Below are 17634 nucleotides of genomic sequence, written 5' to 3'. Positions count from 1 at the left end.
GGTTGGGGAGGATTCAATGGGTAAGTGAATGGAAAGCTTGAGCCCAGAGCCTGTGCACAGTGGGCTACTCAGGAAGGTAGAATCATGCAAGACCAGGCCTGGAAATTCTAAAGGCACATGTTCCCCACAAACGTGACCTTGGCAGAATCAGTTTCTGAGAGCTGGCAGCAGGAAGAAGTTGTATGGATGACAGAAATTCTCAAATTTGCGTATTTTCTTAAAGTGGGCATTTAAAAAATTCCACACTGGGGCAGGAGGAATGTTCTTAGCCCAGGGATTGCTATATATAGGTTCATGCATTTACTATGCATCGGTTCATCTAAGCCCAACCTCAGGGTCTTTGTATTTGCTGCTCCCTCTGCCCGGATCACTGTTTCCCCAGTGGGTCTCTTCTTATCATTCTAGTCCAGGCTTAGATAGTTGCCCTTCAAGAGACCTTCCCTGGGTACCCTATAAAAATGCATCCTTCACATAAACTCTTTCTCCCTTTCTCTACTTTGGTTTCTTCATGCTGCTTTTACTATCTGGCATCATCTTCTAAATTTATTTGTTTGTCTGTTTGTTGACTGCCTCCTTGTCTTAGCCTATTCAGGTTGGTATAACAAATTGTCATAACTGGGTAGTATATAAACAACAGAAATTTGGGCCGGGCACAGTGGCTCATGCCTGTAATCCCAGCACTTTGAGAGGACAAGGCTTGAGGTCACGAGTTTGAGACCAGCCTGACCAACATGGTGAAACTCCGTCTCCACAAGAATACGAAAATAAGCCGGTGTAGTGGTGCACACCTGTGGTCCCAGCTACTTGGGAGGGTGAGGCAGTTGAATGGCTTGAACCCAGGAGGTGGAGGTTGCAGTGAGCCGAGATTGAGACACTGCACTCCAGCCTGGGCAACTGGGTAAGACTCCGTCTCAAAAAAAAAAAAAATTAAAAAATAAATTTATTTTCACAGTTCTGGAGGCTGGAAATTCTAAGATCGGGGCATGGGTAGGTTTGATGCCTACTAAGGGCCTGCTTTCTGGCTCGCAGGTGGAGCCTTTCAGCTGTGTCTGCATATGGCGGAATGGGTAAGAGGCTGTTCTGGGGCCTCTTTCATAAGGGCACGAATTCCATTCATGAAGTCTCCACTCCCATGACGTGGTTCCCTCTCAAAGTCCCCACCTCGTAATACTGTGACATGGGAATTAAGTTTCAACATATAAATGTTGGGAAGACGCAAACATTCAGAACACAGCACTTTCCCATTAGATTGTGAGGATAAGGACTATATCTGAACCATTCACTTCTATATCCCTGTTGCCCACTATGTACCTGGCATACAGTAGGTGCTTTAAAAATGTTTGTAAAATGGGTGAATGAAATATTGTACTTTCTAATTCAAGCATTTTCTGAGCACCTACTGTGCACCAGGCCCTATGCTACGGGCTGTATATACAGAACTACATCAGTGAGAGTCCTCAACCCCAAGGTCATTCGGTCTAAAGAAAAAAGAGAAATTGCAACAAGTGCCATAGCAAACACAGCTGGGAAATTCACTGATGTAGTTTGGAGGTGTGTCTCCGCTCAAATCATATATTGAAATGTAATCCCCAGTGTTGGAGATAGGGCCTGGTGGGAGGTGATTGGATCATGGAGGAGGATTTCTTTTTTCATATCAGGAAAGCAATATTAATTTAATAATAAAAAATTACCATAATTAACAGACTAAAAAAGGAAAAGCCTTACAATTCTCTCACTAGTTGTAGAAAAAGCATATGATAGAATTAAATATCCTTTCATTTTTTTAAAAATTATACTTTAAATTCTGGGATACATGTGCAGAATGTGCAGGTTTGTTACATAGGTATACATGTGCATGTTGGTTTGCTGCACCCATCAACTTGTCATTTACATTAGGTATTTCTCTTAATGCTATCCCTCCCCCAGCCCCCAACCCCCTGACAGGCCCCTGTGTGTGATGTTCCCCTCCCTGTGTCCATGTGTTCTCATTGTTCAACTCCCACTTATGAATGAGAACATGCAGTGTTTGGTTTTCTGTCCTTGTGATAGTTTGCTGAGAATGGTGGTTTCCAGCTTCATCCATGTCCCTGCAAAGGACATGAACTCATCCTTTCTTTATGGCTGCATAGTATTCCATGGTGTATATGTGCCACATTTTCTTTATCCAATCTATTATTGATGGACATTTGGGTTGGTTCCAAGTCTTTGCTATTGTGAATAGTGCTACAATAAACATACGTGTGCATGTGTCTTTATAATAGCATGATTTATAATCCTTTGGGTATATACCCAGTAATGGGATTGCTGGGTCAAATGGTATTTCTAGTTCTAGATCCTTGAGGAATTGCCACACTGTCTTCCACAATGGTTGAAATAATTTACACTCCCACCAACAGTGTAAAAGTTTCCTGTTTCTCATGGAGGATTTCTAATGAATGGTTTTGTACCATCTCCTTGGTACTGTCCCTGTGATAGTGAGGGAGTTCTTGTGAGAGCTGGTCATTTAAAAGTGTGTGGCCCCCACCGCCTCTTTCTCTTGCTCCTCCTTCACCAGGTGGTGTGCCTGGTCTCCCTCTGCCTTCCATCAGGATTGGAAATTTCTTGAGACCTCCCCAGAAGCTGATGCCACCATGTTTCCTGTGCAGCCTACAGAACCGTTAGCCAATTAAACCTATTTTCTTTATAAATGACCCAGTCTCAGGTATTTCTTTCTGGCAATGCAAGAACAGCCTAACACATTCACCTCCAGCTACTGCAAGCATTCATGGGGATGAGTGAAAGGAAGGAGAGAGGCGGCTGCTGTGTTGAGGGTTTGCTCTGTGACAGGATGGTGCACCTGCCACCTCTGGCTCATTTTACACCTGCCACACTAGCCCATTTTACAGATTAAGCATTGGGAACTCAGAGATGTGAACTGACTTGACCAAAAGCAAACTCAGGGCAGAACGAAGACTGGGATCAGGGAGGCCTAATTCCAAACATTGTGTGTTTCACCTCCTCTACCATAAGGCCTCTCTTGCCCAAAAGAAAGAATACAAGTCCAGCTAAAGTGAGCTCAAGCAAAGAAGATAGAGATATGTAATTATTATCATTGTTATTACTATTTTTTCTCATGTAACAGATACATCAAAAAGTAACAGCCTTCAGGCATGACTGGATCTAGGGTCTCAAACACTATCACTAGAACTGCTCCATTCTTAGAGAGGCTCTCAAGTCAAAGTGACAAGATGGCTGCCTGCCATGCCAGCCTCCTCTCCTCTCCCCTCCCCGCAAAAGACCAAGTCCAGAGGGAAAAACAATGCCTCATTGCAGGCCTTTGAGGTTGGCTAATCTGGCACCCATTTCCATCAGCCTCTTCCTGCTATAAAGGCTGTGCAACAAAATGTCCACCTTTCTGACCCTTCTACAGCTGGGTGGCCACAGGACACAGTTCTGCTCAATGAGACATAAGCTGAAGTTTGTGGTGAGGGAGAGCTTTTGCTCCTCAGACAACAGGAGCAGTTGTGGCTGGAGCTGCCCCTTCCCATGTTGCCTTGATCACAGACATGATATTTGAAGCACAGACCATCTTGCAACCAGGAGGAAAGGCTGAGAAAAAAAAATCGTCACTATTTTTTAGCCCTGACATTGTTAAGTTGCTAGACTCCTAACGTCAGACTTCTTCCTAAGAGAAAAACAAACATCCGATGTTTAAGCCACTGCATTAAATTCACTGTTACTTGTAGCTGAAAGCATTCCCGACTAATACAACTCTGTGTCTCAGGTCCCCATAAAATTCCTGGGAAGGCATCATATTGGTTCTAATGGGGTCATGCTCTCATTCTGGAATGGACTATGGTGGCCAGCAGAGATGGGATGTGCCAATTGACCACTCCAGTGGCCACCCTTACTATATAGGCTTCGAGTGGGTAGGGTTGTTCTCCAGCACAAACGTTAGTAGAGTTGGGAAGTGGTGGCTACACTCCCTATACCTCTGAATCAGTGGAGGCAATACATTCCTTGTTCTTGGCTTAAAGTTTCTTCTGTTATTTCCAGGAACATGAAGATATTGACTCATTTATCCTCCAGGATTTTTATTTGGAATGCGAGGGGAGGATAATTCAGTGAACTGTCTAACTAGGGGATCTTCCTGGGAATAAAGGACAAGTAATAAAAACTGCATTAAATGCCAGTGTGCACAATGTCCTTTCTGTGCACCATTCTGTGCCCCCAAGACACTTTCCCTACATGAGTTCTTGAGCCAGACAGACCTGAGTTCAAAGCTGTCTCCATCATGCCAGTGAGTGGGCAGCCTCGCCATGTCACCTCACCTCTCTGCACCTGCATCTCTAGAACTGGGGATGGAAGGACCTACTTCAAGGACCCAGTCTTCAAGAAAGAGTGGACCAAGTGCCTGCCTCATGGTGGCCCTTTGACCAGCAGCAACACCCAGAGTGCTTTCTCTGTGAACCCTTCCCTGACAATCCCAGAATCCCAGGGAGAAAATCTGCTCCCACCTGAAGCAGGAACCATCCAGCCATGAGTGAACCCACTGCCATTTCCTCCTGGCATATGGTTAGGCCATATTCCACAGCCTCCCTTGCAGTCAGGAGTGGCGCCGTGCCTGAGTTCCAATCCACTGCACTCCTTCCCCTTTGGTGGGCTTGATGCACACAGGTGTGAGGACCTCAGCAGCCACAGTAGAAGATAGCAGAGCCGCAGGACACCAGAAGCTTGGGTCCTGAAATCATTGCGCGCTAGAGCTGTTCACTCACCAGGGGCACCCATGTTGGGCTTTTGGTGAGTAAGGAAAAAATCTCTTTGGTGTTTGGTGCATGGTGCCTCTTGGGCTTACTAATGTTACCCACATGCACTGCTTCGGGGGCACCTGTACAAGTCTGCAGATGGTCAGCCCGGGAGGGCATTCCATGTGAGCACCAGCGAAGGCAGAGGGTGGGAGGTGAGGAGGTCTGAAGAGCCAATGGCAGCCACACTGTGGTGTTGGAGCCAGATTGTCTTTCAATCCTCCCACCTTGACCCCCAGATAGCAGCCCATGATCAGGATCATATCAAGCCTGTAGGCAGGGTAAGAGATTAATAATAATAACAACAGTAATAATAGGAGACTCTGCCAATATTCAAGAGCACTTACCACTCACCAGCTGCGAGCTGGTTGCTTTCTAGGCCTGATCTCATTTAATCCTTGCCATGGCCCAGCAATGAAGGCACTACTGATGTCAGTCCCATTTTACAGACAAGAATACAGAGGCCCATGACGCGTTGGAGGACATTCTCCAAAGGGCATGTTGTTGAGCTCAGCTTCTTTCCAGCACAGCCTTTCACCAGGGCTTGGAGCTTCATTCCATTTTATGTCCAGCATTATTCATGGGCTGAGGACACAGCAGTGAACAAAATAGATAGAAATCTGGACCTCGAGGGGCTGTGACTCTAGCAGGAGAAAATGGGCAATAAACACACAGAGAAGTAAATGTACAAAAGGAGTTTGGTGAAGGATGAGTGACATGAAGACAGCAGATCAGGATGCTGCGGTGGGTGAAGGGAGGAGGTGGTGCTGTGCATCTCGAGGTCGGAGGAAACCTCTCTGACACGGAGCTGAAAGCATTGCAGCAAACGAGTGAGCCAGGTGAAAATCTGGGTCAGGTTGTTCCTGGCAGAGGGAACAGCAAGGGCAAAGTGCAAGTGCTAAGGCCCTGAGGCTGGAAGGAGCTTGTCATGTTCAGGAACAGAAAGGAGAGCAGTGCGGCTGGAGTGGAGTGAGGACGGAGAGGGGAGGGGTGAGGCTGCAGAGCGAGTGGGCTGGGACAAGTGGCAAGTTTTGGTGGGCAATGGTGGGAGGGGTAGAGGATCCTCCGAAAAGACTCATCTGGATGCCAGCTCTGGGGGGCGCAAGGAAGGTATTCCAAGGAGGAGGGGAGACAGTCTTGTGATGACGCCTCCGACCCTGAGAGTCAGCGCCCTCACAGCCCCTGCCTGGCCTCTCACTCGCTGTGTGACCTGGAGCCGACCACTGCTCCGCTCTGGGCTTCCCTTTCCTCCTCTGTTTGAAGAGGGAGCTGGTCTGGTGCCACCATGTTACAGCTGTCTGTCCTTAGGCAAATTATTCAGCATCCCTGTACCTCAGTTTCCTCACCCATGAAATGAGGATGGCCCAGTTCCAGGCTTATGGTGAGTACTAAATGCACACTGCCTGGTCTCAGTGGCTGCTGGGAATTACCATCATTACTGTTGTTTTGCCATTCTATTGCTATTGCCAGTGTTGCTATTAGTATTCAAAATGCAGATTGGTGGCTGGGTGCAGTGGCTCATGCTTGTCATCTCAGCACTTTGGGAGGCAGAGGTTAGAGGATTGCCCAGGGGTTCAAGACCAGCCTGGGCAACACGGTGAAATCTGATCTCTACAAAAAAATACAAAAATTAGCCAGGCATGGTGGCACATACCTGTAGTCCTTACCTGAACCCAAGGAGGTTGAGGCTGTAGTGAGCTGTGATTGCGCCACTGCACTACAGTCTGGGGGACAGAGACAGACCTGTTTAAAGAGGTGTATTCTGAGCCAAATATAAGTGATCAAGACCTGTGACACAGTCCAAAGAGGTCCTGAGAACATGTGCCCAGGGTGGTCGAGTTCTAGCTTGATTTCATACATTTTATGGATACAGAAGTTACAGGCAGACATCAGTCAATCCATGTAGGGTGTACATTGGTTTTGTTGGGAAAGGCAGGACAACTTGAAAAGGGGGCGGCTTCGAGGTTATAGGTGAATTCAAAGATTTTCTGATCGGCAATTGGTTGAAAGAGTTTTTATCTAAAGACCTGGAATCAATCGAAAGGAATGTCTGGGTTGAGATAAGGGGTTTTGGAGACCAAAGTTCTTATTATGCAAATGAAGTCTGCAGGTAGCAGGCTTCAGAGACAATAGAGGTAAAGGTCCCAGACTCTTCCTTAAATCTCTCCTGCATCAGGAAAAGACCTGGAAAGGGAAAAGGATTCTCTACAGGATGAAGATTTTCTCCACGAGAGACAGATTTGCAGGGTCATTTCAAAAATATGTCAAAGAAATACCTTTTGGGGGAAAATACTTCAATGTCTTTCAGGTCCTGCTATCTGTTGTGTGACGCTGTATGAGGAATTTGGTATCTTATTGCTACAGTCTGCTTTGTCAGTCTTAAGCTGTCTCTCTCTCTTTTTTTTTTGAGACAGAGTCTTGCTCTGTCGCCCAGGCTGGAGTACAGTGGCAGATCTTGGCTCCATGTAGCTTCTGCCTCCCGGGTTTCAGTGATTCTCCTGCCCCAGCCTCCTGAGTAGCTGGGATTACAGGCATGTGCCACCACACCTGGCTAATTTTTGTATTTTTAGTAGAGATGGGGTTTCACCATGTTGGTCAGGCTGGTCTCGAACTCCCGACCTCAGGTGATCCACCCACCTCAGCCCCTCAAAGTGCTGGGATTAAAAGCGTGAGCCACCGTGCCCAGCCCATTTCTATGAATGAAAAAATCTCATAAACTACGGAACATCCCTACACGCGTTACAAGGATTCACACGTATTCAAGCCCAGAGAACAGACTCACAGGAGCCCGTGAGTCTGATCCGCCCATCTTGGCCTTCCAGGCATGAGCCACCACGACCTGCCAAGTTCTCTGTTTTCATGTTAATGTTGGTCAACTGTGCCTGAATTCCTAAGAGAGGAGGGTATGAGGCAAGCCTGATCCCCACTTTCCATCATAGCCTGAACTAGATTTTCAGGGTTTGTTGGGTCCCCTTGGCTGAGAGGGGGATCCATTCAGTCAGTTAGGGGACTTGGAATTTTATTTTTGGTTCACAGTTCTGAGGTCCCTTCTGGCTTTCAGACTGGCCTGGTTGCTTCCCATCTGGTCACCTCTCTGTCAGTGTTGGGGATCAGTGTTCATCTCCCCCACGGATGTTCTGCCTGGAGTAGGGGTGGGAAATGGGACTGGACCTCCCTCCATGGGATGCACCCAGGCCCTCTCTGCTCCAGCCTTCCAGTGCTCCTCACCCAGACACCCTCCTGCAGGGACCCCAGTTTTACTCCTCTGAAAAAGAAAGTTTCCATCAGTAGAAGATAGGACCTGAAATAGTCCCTGAGCCTACATGTCTACTAGAGTAGATATTTTTGAAAGCCTGGAGAGAGGAGGAAGCAGGCAGGAAGGGGACGAAACCCCAGGCCTGTCTGCTGCCTCCAGGAAGACTGGTCTTCAGGACCCAGGGGCCCTCTGCATTCCTCCTGCCTCCCTATCTCATCCTAGCTCCTGCCCCGTCCCCACACCGCTTCTCTCCCCTTTCCTAATGGGATGCCCTTTTCTCTACTCCAGTCTAGCCCAGTCCTACTGGAGAACAGCAACTTGAGCTGGTGTTTCTGTGCTCCGGTTGATTAAAATGTAGAAGGTGCCTCTGTCCAGAAGACTTGGGTTGGCCCTAATCACTCCCGGCTCCCTTGGCTGTGTGACCACCCTCTGTTGGCTGCTGTCATCCCACATTGGAAGTGACGGAGGAGCAGAAGCACTAGTGGGTCACCAGTCGGTCTTCAGGCTCCAGGGCCAGCATTCAGACTGGGCAGGAGGTTTGTGGGTGGAAGGTGAGGTGGGCAGCCCATTGGCCACTCCTCAGGGCTGGATGGAAATAGTGATTAGGAATGTGGGCTTTGATGTCAGACGGCTTGGGGTTGCAGGCTGATTTTGCTATTTACTATTTGTGAGTTAAGTCCTCTGGGTTTCAGTTTCTCCATCTGTAAAAGGGGAATGATATTGGAAGATGTCCTACTTAGAATGGCACCTGAGCCATCGTAAACACTCAGTGAATCCACGGTGAGACTTCAACCCCCAGACTCCCACTGTTCCCTTGCCCCAGCTTCCCTGCACCTCTCCTGCCACTTCCCTCAAAGTTGCTCTCAGTCAGGCCTGGGGAGCCACAATCCAGAAATGAGGACCGTGACATCCCTCTTCACAGCTGTACCCAGCATCAAACAGTCAGTAGAGACTCAAAACACAGAGCCCCTACCATGTGCCGGGCACGGTTCTCTTTCCCGGCATAAACATGCCTGTTCTCTTTCTTATTTTGATACCGCAGTCATTAATTCTGTGAAAAAGTTCTAGAAGGATATAAGGCAAAGAGTTAGGTTGTGTCCCGTCCATTCACTCATGGCTCCGCTCCCACCCATGGCTGCACTGTGGACACTGCTCTGCAGCTTCTTTTGTCCGCTGCACAATGGGCTCTGGACGGAGCCCTGTTGGCACAATGAGTGAGCCCTATATCAAGCTTTGTCATCGCTGCATCGTTTTCCACTGTGTGGCTGGGCCACCGTCAGTACAGCCAACTGTCTCTGATGGACAGCTGGGCTGCAGCCAGATTCCTTCTAACAGGGCTTCAGGGAAAGTCCTTCTCAGTGTCTCTTTGCGCACAGGGCACATTTCTCTAAGGCATGTTTCTGGATGTGAGACTGACAGGCAGCATGTGCTCCTTGTATGTGGGGGCCCTGTCAATCCCCACCTCTCCCGCAGGCTGTTCTAGACTCCAGCCCCCGAGTGGGAGGATGCCTATTGCCCTCTCTCTTCCATCCTGGCAGTCCCCAGCCTCCTTGCCTCTCTTGTTTTCTTGTTCCGATCAGTTCCAGGTGGCCAGAGGGTCGAGACTCCTCTCACAGTCGTGCAGTAGATGCTTGTCTCTCAATTGGTCAATCCTGGCTGAGATCAATATTTATCTTCATGTCAGTGGACATCATCACAGGCACCCGCAAGAATCAGCGATCGACGAGGAAGAGGTTTGGGTGCATGGAGGAGTGCTTTGCAGTGAGGGCTTTGCAGCATTGTGCCCTGGTTCAAGTCCTGGCTGTGTTCCTTGCTGGCTGTGTGACTTCGGATAAATTATTTGATGTCTCTGAGCATAAAAGCTGGGTCATCAGAAAAGCCAAGCTAGTAAGAGCACGTAGCTCAGATGGCTGCTGTAAAGTTCAGTTAAGTTGATATATGCTTAGTGCTGGAAAGGGTGCTGGTCACATTAACTGTTGGTATTATTTGGGCACCTCCAGCCCACATAATAATAAAGAGACTAGGAGGGATGTTGGGAGATATCAGATGTTGCTCATTGGAGGCTGTACTGAGTGTGCAGAGAGCTTCAGGGAACCTGGAGCTTTGAGAGGTAAAGGAACTTGCCAACTGGAACTAGAAACGCACCGCTGCCTGCAGCTCTCTGGGCTGTTTCTCTGCATGCACGGTGGGGTTGTTCGGGTCCCAGTCGGGAGGGTAGCTGGTATGAGGGTAGCCTGGCCTGGATGGGAACTGGGATTTCCAAGTCTGGCGCTCAGTCCAGAGTGTGAGCCTTGATGAGGAACAGATGCACTCACAGTCCGGGGTCCCCGCCCTCTCCTCCTCCACAGCCCAGGGTTGGGGTGGCGATAGCTTCCAGATGGACTTGGCTCTGAGTAGTGCCTTAAATGACTCCCTCTGAGTCCCTGAGAGGCGGGGCCGAGGGCCTCTTCCCTGGTTCTCAACCCCCCTGGCCCTGGGGGATACCTGCGGTAGTTAGGTTCAGGCCAGGTGACCTTGGGACTGTCAGCCCAGCTCAGAGCCTCAGTTTCCCCATCTGAGAAACAGGCATTGTCCATCAAGCTGGCTTGGCAGAGCTGCTGTGTCCTATGATAGCTAAGAAGAAACATGAAGGAGGACCAGGAAGCCCCAGGGAAGTAGGGCTTCTTTGATTTTACTTTCTTTTTGTATTTACTTTCTGAATGTATAGTACATATCCATAGCATAAAATTTCAAAGGTACAAAAGGGGTCATAGGTAAAAGTAAGCCTGTCTCCCAACCCTGCCCTCCAGACTGGTGGGGCTGTTCGGGTCTCTTCCCCGAGGCAAAATCCCTGTCATCAATTTCTTGAGAATCTGCCCAGAGATACTGTATGCATACGTAGGAATTTTTTACCCAATGATGACAAACTGCACACACACTATTTCACACTGTCCTTTTGTTACTTTAACAATACCCTTTAGAGATCTTCCTATGTCACTCCATAAAGTGCTTCATTTTGTTTTCTTTGGATGCCTGGCTAAGATGGTTTCAGAATATTACACAACTGTTCAACTGACCAATCGGGATGGACCCAAGCAGTGGATACCCCTACAGTTGTATATGGCTGCCGGCTGGATGCCAGCTCTGTGTCTTCACAGTTCACCATTGCATAGATGGGCCAATTGCAGGGATGGGTAATTTATAAAGGAAAGAGTTTTAATTGACTCACAGTTCCTCATAAGTGGGGGGACCTCAGGAAACCTACAATCACGGCAGAAAGGGAAGCAGGCAGGTCTTACATGGCAGCAGGCAAGAGAGTGTGTGAAGAAGCAAAGGGGGAAGAGCCCCTTAACCAGTCTTCAAGAGATGAGCACTGGCTGTTTCCAACATTTTGCTCTTTAAATGAAGGTTACAATACATACCCATTCTGTACATTTGTGGGAGAATATATGTAGAATAACTTTCTAGAAGTGAAATTGCATTTTACATCCGTATGTTTAAAAAAAAATCAATTTCCACTCCCTACCATACACAAGAATTAACTTGAAATCTACCATAAATCTAAATGTAAAACCTAAAACAGTAAAACTTCCAGACAGCAACATAGAAGGGAAATCTTTGTGACCTTGAGTTAGGCAAAGATTTTTTTAGGTACGACACAGAAAGCATAAACAATAAAAGAAAATAAGATAAATTTGACTTAATCAAAATTCAAAACTTCTGCTCTTCAAATGATGCTATCAAGAAAATGAAAAGACAAGCCACAGATTAGGTGAAGATATTTGTAAAAGTCATATCTGATATAAGACTTATATCCAGAATATATGTTCAGTGCTTTCACAACTCAATAATAAGAACAAATAATCTAATAACAAATGGGCAAAAGGTTTAAAAAGACATTTCACCCAAAAACAGATATTGATGGCAAATACACACATGAAAAATACTCAATGTTATTGGGCATCAGGGAAACATATTAGAACCACAGTGGGCTACCACTACATACCTGTTAGAATGGCTAACATGAAAAACAACTGATAATACCTGGAGAGGGTATCTAACAACTGGAACTTAGAAAAACAGTTTGGCAGTTTCTTACAAAATGACCCAGCTGTCCTACTCTTAGGTACAAAGAGTAATGAAACAGAAATTTGTGCTTTTAAAAAAAAACCTATATGCAAACATTGTAGCAGCTTTTCTCATAATCACCAAAAACTGGAAATAACTGTTGTGTTAGTCTATAAAGATACTACTCGAGATTGGCTGATTTATAAAGTAAAGAGGTTTAATTGACTGACAGTTCTGCGTGGCTGGGGAGGCCTCAGGAAGCTCACAATCATGGCGGAAGGGGGAAGCAGGGGAAGCAGGCACGTCTTACATGGCAGCAGGTGAAAGAGCCTGTGAAGGAGGCGAAGGGGAAAAGCATCAGATCTTGTGAGAACTCGCTCATTATTGTGAGAATAGCATGGAGGAAACTGCCTCCATAATCCAATCACCTCCTGCCAGGTACCACCCTCAACATGTGGGAATTATAGGGATTACAATTTGAGATGAGATTTGAGTGAGGACACAGAGCCGAACCCTATCAACTGTCCACCAACAGGTGAATGACCAAACAATGGACTACTATTCAGCAATACAAGGAAATGAATTAGGGAATGAATTATTGATACATGCAAAATACAGACGCATCTCAAATGCATTGTGTGGAATGAAAGAAGCCAGACTCAAAAGGCTGCGTCACTGGGGGAGGAGAACGGGAAAGCATGCAAGATGGACAGGGGGCCTTTGAAAGTGGCCACAGGGCTCAAGATGCGATGGCATCGCGGTCTGAAGAAAGGGAGCCCCATTGGTAGCGGGGCAGGGATAGGGAGTGATAGGGAGCTATTTGGGACAGGAGGCCCTCTTAGTGCAGTACAGAAAGTATGAGAAACTGATACTATGTGCAGCCTAAAACCCTCCCACCCTAAGCTGTGTGGCCTCAAGCAAGAGACTGAATCCCTGTGCCTCAGTTGACTCTTCTGTGAAGTGCTCCCTTCTCTGTTGGGCTGCCTCAGGAGTGAACTGTGCCTTGGACAGAGGGAGCACCCTCAATGCATTCCTTCCTTTCTTCTTTTTTTTTTAGACAGAGTCTCACTCTGTCACCCAGGCTGGAGTGCAGTGGCTCTATTGTGGCTCATTTCAACCTCCGCCCCCAGGTTCAAGCAATTCTCCTGCCTCAACCTCCTGAGTATCTGGCATTACAGGTGCCCGCCACTGCACTTGGCTAATTTTTGTATTTTTAGTAGAGACAGGGTTTCACCATCTAGACCAGGCTGGGCTTGAACTCCTGACCTCTTGATCCACCTGCCTTGGCCTCCCAAAGTGCTGGGATTACAGGCGTGAACCACCACACCCGGCCTCCTTCCTTCCTTCTTTCATTCATTCCACAACTATAGATTGTCTGCCAAGTGCCAGGTGCTCTTCTGGGTGCTTGGGACATGGTAAACAAAGCAGATACAGTCCCCATGCACAGTCTAGTGGGGAAGACAAGCACAGTCAGGTGAGGGAGGCAAACTATAAAGAGGTAAACTGGCCAGGCGCGGCGGCTCATGCCTGTAATCCCAGCACTTTGAGAGGCTGAGGAGGGCAGATCGCTTGAGGTCAGGAGTTCAAGATCAGCCTGGCCAACATGGTGAAACCCTGTCTCTACAAAAAATACAAAAATTAGCCGAGTGTGGTGGTGCATGCCTGTAATCCGAGCTACGTGGGAGGCTGAGGCAGGAGGATCACTTGAACCTGGGAGGCAGAGGTTGCAGTGAACCCAGATCATGCCGCTACACTCCAGCCTGGGTGACAGAGTGAGACTCCCTCTCAAAAGAAAAAAAAAGAGGTAAACAGATAAAGAAAATACTTTTAGATCATGATAAAAGTTAGGAAGAAAAAATTTTCAAGGCACTAAATAGAGAATGACTTGGAGCGGGTATGATATTTAGAGAAGGTTATCAGCAAAAGCCTCTCTGAAAAGGTAACATTTGAACAGAGATTTAGAGGGAGAGAAGGAACCAGCCATGTGGAGATCTGGGGGAAGAGCATTCCAGGCAGAGGGGATAGCAAGTGCAAGGGCCCTGAGGCCAGAATGAGTTTGGTGTTTTTAGGAAAGAAAAAGGCCAGTGGATAGGGCAAGGAGGAGAGGGCAGGAGGTAAGGTCAGAGGAGTGGGGAAAGTCTAGCTTGCACCAGCCCTGACATGGGACAAGACGCCCTCTATGCCCTTGGTCCTGGTGGCTCCTGCTTCCTCCTTTGTGTCCACCCAACATGATGGGTGGGCTTGGCCATCCCCAGATCCCTCTTGATGCCCCACTACTTGCCCTGCCCCGCCCAACAGTGAGGTCCAGCCTCCCAAACAGCTCCTCTTGCTTGTCATTGGATTAATGGGCAGGAATTTCTTCTGTTTTTTCAAAGCCATTGCCCCCAACCACAGTCCCCTAAGATCATGACGGTGCCATCAATCATACATGAACTGTTGAATGATGAATGCATCACTGTTGATGTGCAGGAGGCGCCCCAATGTGAGGGCTCGGAGCAGAGTCTCAGCCTCTCACAGACCTGGCTGTGCCCTTGGCTCCACCTCCTATGACCTAGGGCCCTGAGCCTCAGTCGCCTCACCTGTAAAATGAGGCAAAAAAAACATGCAAATAGATGTCCAACCTCAGTAGTAGTTAGAGAAACAAGAGCTAAATAGCAGTGAGGCGCACCCTTTACCTCCATTTCCTGGATTAGCAAATAGTAGAGTCAGGAACTTCCAAGTATTCATGAGGATGTGGGCCATGGGGATTCTGTGTTCTGCTGCTGGGTGTTTGGACTGGTTTAGTACCTAGGAGCCTAAGAAAGGGCATATCTGATGACCCAGGCATTTTCCTCCTGGGTGTATACCCCAGAGAACTTCTCCTGAAGCTCCAGAAGGAGCCCATTCGAGGTCATGGGTCACTGTGATGGTGTTTGAGGATGTGAGCAGTAGATGAGAATCCATGTCAATGCCTGGAAAAGCAAACTACAGGGGCCTCTAAAAAATACCAGATGAGGGCCGGACGCAGTGACTCATGCCTGTGATCCCAGCACTTTGGGAGGCCAAGGCAAATGGATCATTTGAGGTCAGGAGTTTAAGACCAACCTGGCCAGCATGATGAGACCCAATTTCTACTAAAAATACAAAAATTAGCCAGGTGTTGTTGTGTGCACTTGTTATCCCAGCTACTGGGGAGGCTGAGGCAGGAGAAATGCTTGAATCTGGGAGACTGAGGCTGCAGTGAGCCAAGATCACAGCACTGCACTCCAGCCTGGGCGACAGAGTGAGACTCCATCTGAAAATAAATAAAGAAATAAAAATAAATAAAAAATGAATAAAAAACACCAGATTAAAAAAGAAAACCAAAATGTAAAAATAAAAAACACCAGGTGTATGGGAGAAAAAAATTGAAGACAGGGAAATCTGTAGCACAAGATCATTTATGTGAATTTTTTTTTTTTTTTGAGACAGAGTTTTACTTTGTCACCCAGGCTGGAGTGCAGTAGCACAATCTTGGCTAACTGCAACCTCTGCCTCCTAGGTTCAAGTGATTCTCCTGCCTCAATCTCTCGAGTAGCTGGGATTACAGGCATGCACCACCATGCCCGGCTAACGTTTGTAGTTTTAGTAGAAACGGGGTTTCGCCATATTGGCATGGCTGATCTTTAACTCCTGACCTCAGGTGATCCACCCGCCTCAGCCCTTCAAAGTGCTGGGATTACAAGCATGAGCCACCGTGCCCGGCCCATTTCTATGAATGAAAGAAATCTCACAAACTACAGAACATCCCTACACGCATTAAAGGATTCACACGTGTTCAAGCCCAGAGAACAGGCTCACAGGAGCAGACGCTTGGGTGGGAGGGGGAGGGGATAGGGCAGAAAAGCATCAAGAGCAAAATCCAATTCAATCCAATTGTGCAACAGACAGTTTGCAGAATTGATGAGAATGTTTAACCCAGGTCTTGGCATCCAAAGTCCAAGTAAAAAAATAAATACGATAAAGCAGATAAAATGGGGGATGATGGAAGGGTGGCGATAGCAGTGCCTTTCTCATGGTGAATCCTCAAGGCTCCGATGAGCGAAGCCATGCAGAGTACTCAGCCAGGTGCCTGGCACGCAGCAAAGTGTCCGGTGCACAGTAGGGCTGCCCAGCTGTGAGCGGTGTGTGTATTCTCTCCAGCCTTGAATTCTGGCCTGGCTCTTTCTGCTTCTTGGGCTGTGCTGTCCTCTTGTGGCCTACACAGTGATAGGACTTACACTAAATAGAGATTGGCCATGGTCCAAGGTATCTGATAGAGCGTCGGAGGAGGGAAGGGAGGGAGTCACATGGGGGAGATAGGATCACAGGAGGCAGATGGGATCACAGGAGGGAGATGGGGTCACAGGAGGAAGAGCGACTTCCGATCGGGGAAGAGATGGTGGATAAGGCCTCCTGGAGAGCGAGTGTCTAGGCTGAAGGATAGATTCGATTGGGAGTCAAGGGGATTGATGAGCAAATGAAAGAATGAATGGAGTTAGGATATTGAGCTTGAGCATTACTTAGCCCTACTGTGTGCCAGGGCTTTACATGCCTCATATCATTTCATCCTCTACCATCCCTGGGAAGGGGAGTTACTGCTTCTGTCTCCTTTGCAGCTTCAGAAAGGGAGGCTCAGTGGGTTAGTGACTCGTCCAAAGTCAAGCTGCCAGCTGCACACAGAGCTTGGATATACACCCAGGTTGATGTGACTTGCTGGGGGACTCTACCTTCTCCACTTTGGGGTGGACCGAGGGACCCCAGTGAGCATAGGCACAGACCACCCCTGAGTCTGTCTGGACCACGTCTTAGCAGAAGTTTAATACTAGACCTGCACAGCAGGTGGAGATGGGTGGGACCTGTGTGGACAGGAGGAAGCAGACTGTGGGACAGTGTGCAGGGGCTCACTCCAGGGCTGGACCCTCACTCTTTGGCAGGCAGCTGGGGCACCACACCCAGGGGTTAAAGGTGGAGGCTCACTTCTTAAGCTAAAGGATGTCTCCAAGGCACTCTCTGAAAAATGCCTCATTTTGGAATTTACGTCAAAGCCATTTAAAATCCTTATTAAGAATATTTAAAGATCAGTTTTCAAAATGTCTCCTGAGTATTTCATTTTTGTTTTTCTTGACTTGGTAATATATTCCCATGGCTAAAAGTTCAAAAGGAACCAAAGAGAAAGGTAAGTCTCCTTTCTTTCCTCCCAGTCTAACCTCTCCCCACCCCAGAGCCATCACTGTTACTGGTTTCTAGAGTGTTTTGTCACCTATAGGTTTTGTGAATTCATGAATCATACACACATGTGTATTTTCACTCCTTCCCTTCCCCCCATGTGGGGGCTTACTAGGCACACTGTTCTGCAACTTACTTTTTTCACTTAACAATTCATCTCAGGGATGCCCCGTCATTGTGTCAAATCCTTCCTCATGGTGCTTCTCGGCCATGCGGTGTTGCACTGAGTGCCATGAGATTGCATCACAATGCCTCTCCTCTAGATATTTAGGATGTTTCCAGCATTTTGTGATCATGCACAGGACTGCAGGGAACAGCTGT

Source organism: Rhinopithecus roxellana, chromosome 13 (assembly GCF_007565055.1).
Source record: "Rhinopithecus roxellana isolate Shanxi Qingling chromosome 13, ASM756505v1, whole genome shotgun sequence".
NCBI classification, from domain to species: Eukaryota; Metazoa; Chordata; class Mammalia; order Primates; family Cercopithecidae; genus Rhinopithecus; species Rhinopithecus roxellana.
Note: the sequence above shows the minus strand (reverse complement) of the source record.